Raw genomic sequence first — 7,344 nt, forward strand, 5'->3', positions numbered from 1 at the left:
CTCCCCCTGGCTTTTGCAGCTTTGCACTTTTGGGATATCACTAGGTTGTTGAGTGGCGCTCTGCCTGGCTGGAGGGGGGGGTGTCCAGGGGGCTTATTATTGGGGGAGAGCGTATATTTTTGCCCACAGGAAAAATATGGCATGGTCTTATTATCAGGACATGTCATAATTTCGGGGAAACATGGTATCCCCCAAATGAAAATGTTAATAGATGGAAAATAATATAACCATAAGTTAGGTGCACAGGTACAATGAACTATTTAGCCCAGCTGCAAAGATGACGTGGGCCACTCATTTTAGAGGGAAATATTGATGTTGGCAACTGTCTGATATGTTAAAGATACTTACAAAGGAAGATACTATACTGCAAAGCAAAATGCCAATGACAGTATAATTCTAATTTACTATAATTTCTCTATTTTACAAAGAGCATTCTGGAAAAACTGGGTAACTGTAACTAGTGCATTGTTCAAATATGCGCATACTTTATGTGTGATTCCTGAACCTGTTAACCTGGCAGTCAAACACTAAAACGTAGAAGAGCATTCAAGAAAAAAAAAATACTCTTAGGATTGGCCCGTTTGACAAATTTATTTTATTTATTAAATTTGTTTGCCATCCATCTCACTGGCAAGCAACTCTGTTTATGAAGTGCAGTGTCTTCCATTAAGCAAGCCCAGCTGATGGTTATGTTACTTTCATAAAACTCATTCAAGTTTTCATTTGGGGGAGGATTGTAAATATACAAGTTCAGCCTTCTCTGATTTGATGCCTCTCAAATGGGATGAATTATATTCTTCATGGCTCTTGGCCATTATCCTCCAGAATATGGTTGGAGAAGTTGGTAATTGTAGCTGAGAGGAAGAAAGATTGCACTGAATAAACCAGGAAGTTCCCCAATCACCCTGTGGGACATATTCCAAAATCAGCTGCTAGATTAAAACTCTATTTGTAAATCGCCAAATCTTTGCAAGACTTGTCAGCATGCTGAGATGGCAGAATCATTGGCTTGGTTTTTCTCTGCAGGGGCAAATCCCTGATTATAACAGTTTGAAGTTGTAAAGCTTTTCTGTAACTACCTAATTAATTTTTTTGCAGCCTTCTATATTTCTGAGGGTTGCATGAACCAGATTTCAGGTAATCTTTTACTATAGATGCGGTCTACAATGTGAAATGACCATTGGTTCATGGGTTTTAAGAGGTATGCAGGTAGTCCTCAACTTACAACAGTTCATTTGGTAACTTACAATGGCATTTAAAAAATGACCATTTTTCACACAACCTTTGTAGCATCCCCTTGATCATGTGATCAAAATTAATGGTTCATAGTTATGACTGTGTCTCAAAGTTATGTGATCACCTTTTGCACCATTTTGACAAGCAAAATCAATGGGGAAAGCTAGATTCACTTAACAATCGTGTTACTAACTTACGAACTGCAATGATTCACTTAACAACTGTGGCAAGAAATGTTCTAAAATCGGGCAAAACTCACTTAACAAATGTCTTGCTTAACAGAAATTTTGGGATCTTATATTTGAGGTCAATTTTAACCGTGTTATTGCATTGTAGGTACTGATATGTCAATACGAAATGCTGGCATCTACCTCTGTTTTGGCTGTATTGTTTAAATTATTAAAAGAGACTAATTGTTTTAGAAATTTGGGGCTCAATTGCGGTCATAAATTGAGGGCTACCTGTATTACAGCTTGGAGAAGCTTTTCACTTCAAATTGTTAGCAAAGTTCAGTAATCATAGTCAGATTGTGATGCCGGAGGCAAAAAAAAAAGGCTTAGAAACCTTAATTGCCTTAGCCACACAGTATCTCTAATTTATTTTGGAAGAAAGAATCATTTCTGACCTTTTACAATGGAGCAGGGAAAACAGGATAATTTGCAGAAACGTGGGAGAGATTCTTAAAAAGAAATGGCATTTATGCCTCTATTTCCTGTTATTCTTTCTTTTTATAAACTGGTGATTAGAGCTTATTTGCCAAAAGACCTCCTTTTTTTAGCAGTAAACATTGTATTTTAGTAATATTTCTGCAGTGATTGCACGGAATAAGGAAAACATGTTTTTTCTGGACTTTAGAGAGTAGTCACCCAACCATCCATATAGGGCAAAAGATATAGAAGAAAATGTATAGAAATGTTTGTTTGGGAAGATCCTACACAGAGATTGTGTACTGTTATTTAATCATATTGTCTCAGGGTCTGCTATTACACATTTTTAGGTCATTGCCCAAAAATAACATTCTATTCAAGCACAATAAAGCCTAAAGCCAAGTTTCTGCATACATGAGATGCAGTGCCCAAATAAATGTTATTATGATATAATAAGCTGGCCTATAAGATTATCCGTCTCATCTTTTCTACTTTTCTTATTGATAACCTTATAAATTACATTACTTTGTTGTTTGTATGTACATTGAGAACTTAAGCACCAGAGACAAATTCCTTGTGTGTCCAATCATACTTGGGCAATAAAGTGTTCTGTTCTGTTCTATTTCTACTCTACTTTACTCTATTCTTTCTATTCCTATTCCATTCTATTCTAAGATGGCCTGTTTACCACAGCATGCTAAGCAGGAGTGAAGAAATTGTTCCTGTACAAAACAAGCAACATTCTTTTGTTTTGCCCCTGATCAAGTGTAGAGCTCTACCACCCAGGGATAAAACTCTACACATGCTCAGTGGCATCTATTCATAGGTTGCAAGCCAGGATAGGATGTGGGGTGTTGCAACATGGTCTGCAGAGAATGAGGGGGCTGTTGATCTGCAGAGACCTCTCTGGGAAAGATGGTTTTCCTTTTCCACTGCAACGGAAGGTGTCCCTATAGGCATCTTTAGTACAAGTTGGCATTCTAAGAAAGGATAAATTACTATAATAATGAGAAAATAGTCAAGGGCAGGAGTAAACCTGGGGCCAGGGGAACTCCACACAGAGAAAAAGAGACAGTACTGATTCAAGTCCCCTATGAACTCCAGACTTAACTGGATCCCAATCAGAAGCACCAGGTAGTAGGATCTAGGAATACAGAATTAACCAGGTCCAGTTAGGAAGACATACTGGAAACAGATTTGTAGACAGATTAAAATCACAGCTATTTCGTAACTCTAGAACAGGTGTCAAACTCAATTTCATTGAGGGCCGCATCAGGGTTGTGTTTTACCTTGGAGGGCCAAGCCTGATAGCACTCATGTCAGAGGCGACTATGGTGACCTGAGCACTCTGCCAGTGAAAACGGCCTCTCAAGCTCGGTTCCACCACAAAACCACGCTCGACTAAACCGCGCCCGACTAAACCGTGTCACTGACGTCATCAACAGGGCGACAACAGCGTGGAGACAGAAGCACGCCTAAAATTAACCCCTAAACCTAAACCTAACCCCCCTAAACCTAATCCTAAACCTAACCCTAAACCTAACCCTTAACCTAACCCTAAACCTAATCCTAACCCTTAACCTAACCCTAAACCTAACCCTAACCCTTAACCTAACCCTAAACCTAACCCTAACCCTTACCTTAAGTTGAATCGGCTTGCTTTCAAAGCGCTATTTAAAGCGCCCTTCTTTCTCTGCGCTGGCTGTTGTCACCCTGTTGATGACGTCAGTGACGCGGTTTAATCGGGCGCGGTTTAGTCGAGCACGGTTTTGACGGGTCACGCTCAAGCTCCATTTTCAGCTGGGACGGCCTCCTGAAACCCTCTGCCAGTGAAAACTGAGCCCTTCCAAGCTCTGTTTTCAGCTAGTATGGCGCCCACGGGCCAGTCCTTTGCTGTTTCCAGGGTAGCCCTGCGGGCCAGATCTAAACACCCCACAGGCTGGATCTGGCCCGCAGGCCTTGAGTTTGACACCCCTGCTCTAGAAGGACACACTCTTTACCTCCATGAATGATTTTCTCCTATGAGATTCTTTGAAATCACAAGCAAATAGGAGCTGTGATCAATTAAAGGACTGATTGACCCCATTTGAGAGCAGGCTTATCTTGCAGTTTTTCCTGTGACAAAAGGGATGTTTTCCTGATTTCTGTAGTGCAATGGAATCGGGGCAAAGTTGCGTTTGGGCTCCAAACCTATGTAGTGCCAGACCTGGTTAATACTTGGATAGGAGGCTAGCAGAAAATCGCAATGCTATAATCTCCACTGGTAATTCAAAAAGAATCATGCAAGAAGGTCATGAAAAATCACTTCTGTGTTGCAGTTAAGAAAACCCAGGAGTTGAGTGCAATTCAAAGATGATTTGACTTGACTTCTCAGAAATCTCTCTTTAATGTTGCTCCCCATATCCTAGCAATGAAAACAAGACTGGAATGTGTCCTTTGAAGCATACACAAAGATTTCTGAGTTAAGAGAGAGCACTAATTTTCCTATTGCTGTTTTCCCATATATGGAAAAAAGATTTTTTCTTAAGCAATTTTAAAAAAAACTTATGATTTTGTGGGAGCTTGAGAATTGGATACAAATGCCCCAGTTCCCACTAAGAGTATTTGAGGAAAGGGGGCTGCTTCAACAGGTAAGATCACTTTCCCTTTTAGGATCTATTGGAGCACAGCTCTAGCTCTCATCTACAGTCAATCTAACGTCTACTTTTGTTAAAGGGACTTTTCCTGACACCTTGACAGCTGAAATGCCTTAAGTATGATGGGCCGGGTATTTTTCTTAGCTGACATTTTTGTCCCACTTCTGAGGGCCATCTTTCTTCTGCCCCAATGTCAAATACTTGGAAATTAAGGAGGAATCTTGCACCCCAAAATAAGGGGCGTGCATAAGCGCGCCAGCGTGCCTAACGTCCCTGTCCTACTGTCCCTATTTATTTGTACCAATTTCCTGTGTTCTTATTTATGTTTATTCTTATTCCTCTTATCTTGTACATGAGTGACAAGCTAAATAAATAAATAAAATAAAAAGTGGCCTCTCTCTCTCTCCCTCCCTCCTTCTCTTCCTCCCTCCCTCTCCGTGTGTGGTGGTGGTGTGTGTGTGTGTGTGTGTGTGTGTGTGTATGTGTCCACCTTCAAGTTAGTGTCTACCTTCACGTCAGTCAGATTCCTGCCAACTGCCTGCATTAGTCCCTGCAGTTTTCTTGGCAGGGATTTATTTTGGAAGTGATTTGTTGTTGCACCCTGACTAGGGCTGAGAGAGAGTGGCTGGCCCAAAGTCACCAATTGCCTTTATGCAAATGATGGACTAGAACTCATGCTCTCCAGTTTCTAACTAGTACCTTACCCATTACATCAAACTGGTTGCCCTTCATAGAGTTCACATAAGGAGTTAACACACATGAAGTAGCCTTGGACTAAACCAAAGTATTTGCAGCAAGAGGATGGTATGAATTCAAGCTGCCCCTTGGCCTTAAAAGAGCTCACCATCATCCCTTTCCAACATCCTCTGTTAGCTATGGATTCTTGCATAGCTGGTAATAGGATAACATCTTTTTAGGGGTTTATGACCACTTGACTTGCAAATGAGTTTTAATGCAATTAGAGAGAACCTGGAGCAATTCTCTCTAGTACACAATTCTTTAAACCCATTAGATTTATACTTCAGCAGACAAGATCTTATTTCATCTATTGGGCGAGATGTTGTGCAGAGTTTCCTTCCTACGTGATTGGAGGGAAGGACGTGGGGGGATAATAAATGCAAAGTATAGGACAGTAGCATTTAAGTTGTTTGCAATGTCCATGCCTGCTGACAGTAAACATTCTGACACAGGGTGAGACAATTACCATTTCAAGTTAGAACAAAAGGAAAAAAACCTGACTCATCCAAACCTCATTAATTGTAACTCAGTGTGGTACTTTGTCAAAAAGCATTTGTTTTTAGATCTCAATGTAATGTGACTTCACATGTATACTGTTTTTCTTTAATCTCTCTTTAAAAATAGGATAAGCCAAATACATTGACATATAGTGGAAATGCACCAATTTAAGTCAATTTACTTAATGCATTCCAGAATATTTCATGTCAGGGATTAGGACTTACATTGTGTCTGTGCAAGACATTTGACATGTGTCAAAGTACATTGATATATAGTGGAAATACACCAAGGGGAGGAGGAGTGGGAAAGAAGAAAGCTGGGCAGAGAGGGATGGGAGAGAGGGTGGGAGGGAAGGGGAGAAGGAAGGGGGGGAAGTGTATTTGGAGAGAGGCGTGGTAGAGGGGGAGGGGAAGTAGGGTAGAGGGGGATGATGGAGGGAGATAGAAAGTTGGAGGGTGGTGGAAGAAAGAGGTTATGGAGAGTGGAAGAAGTATATTGGGTTTCTATTTTCTGGGGTATTGTTGACAAGAGGAATTGATGCAATTATTGTTTAATACTGTATGGTGTTGGCTATGCACAGTATACATGTGAATGTATAAAAATGAAAATGAAAAAAATAAAAAAATATTACTCAAAAAAATTTTTTTTAAAAAAGCATTTGTTTTTCACAAAAATCCTTCTAGTACAGACCACTCAACAGAAACAGCTTTTTCTAGAACGGATCTGCAGATCAGTGAAGGGTTGCAGGCGGTATGCCCCGGTGCGGGCATACCGGAGCCTGGCCGGAGCCCCGGGTACCGTTCCAGTATGGTGCTCTGGAGGGCCCACCCGCCCACCTGAGCTCCTTACCTGTCCTTTAAAGCCTTTGGCGCTTCCACGCACAGCCCGTACAGCACCTGTGCGATGCTCCGACGAGCAGCTGGAGCGTCGCCAAGGCTTGCGGAAGCATCGCTGGCAACTACAACACATGCGTGCGCAGTGTGTGTGTGTGCGCGTGTCCATGTGTGCAACGCCGGGCCTGCTCCAACCATACCGGTTGGAACGGGATCCGGAACCCACCACTGCTGCAGATCCACCTACATCTTAATCACCGAAAACTGGCTGCAAGAACAGCCAGAAAAAGGACACGTGTGTCATGGCTCACACGATGCAACTTGTGTACTTGAGAAGTTCCATTGTTATTTCATAATTGTGACTTTTGAATGATGTCACAACATCCACCTCATTTTGACATTATTGCTGCGGACCTCTATGCATCCCAGCCAGGGGTGGGTTTCTTGCCCCATTCCAACCGGTTCGGTTGGAACGGGGCCGGCGGCGTCCTCGTGCACGCACGCAGTGCACGCATGCGTACTAGCGCCTATGCAATGCTCCAGCTGCTCCTGGAGGATCGCGCAGGCGCTGTATGCATTCTGCGCATGCGTGGAAGCACAGAACTCGTCAAAACTGGGCAAGAAACACGGGCGGGCGGATGGATCCTTCGGCGTTCCCGGAAGTTACTTACTGCCGGGTTCGCCGACCAACCGGTTCGCAGGGACCGCCTGAAACCCACCCCTGATCCCAGCCATTCTTAGACGAGTGCCCATTTG

Source organism: Thamnophis elegans, chromosome 4, assembly GCF_009769535.1.
Source record: "Thamnophis elegans isolate rThaEle1 chromosome 4, rThaEle1.pri, whole genome shotgun sequence".
Taxonomy (NCBI): Eukaryota; Metazoa; Chordata; class Lepidosauria; order Squamata; family Colubridae; genus Thamnophis; species Thamnophis elegans.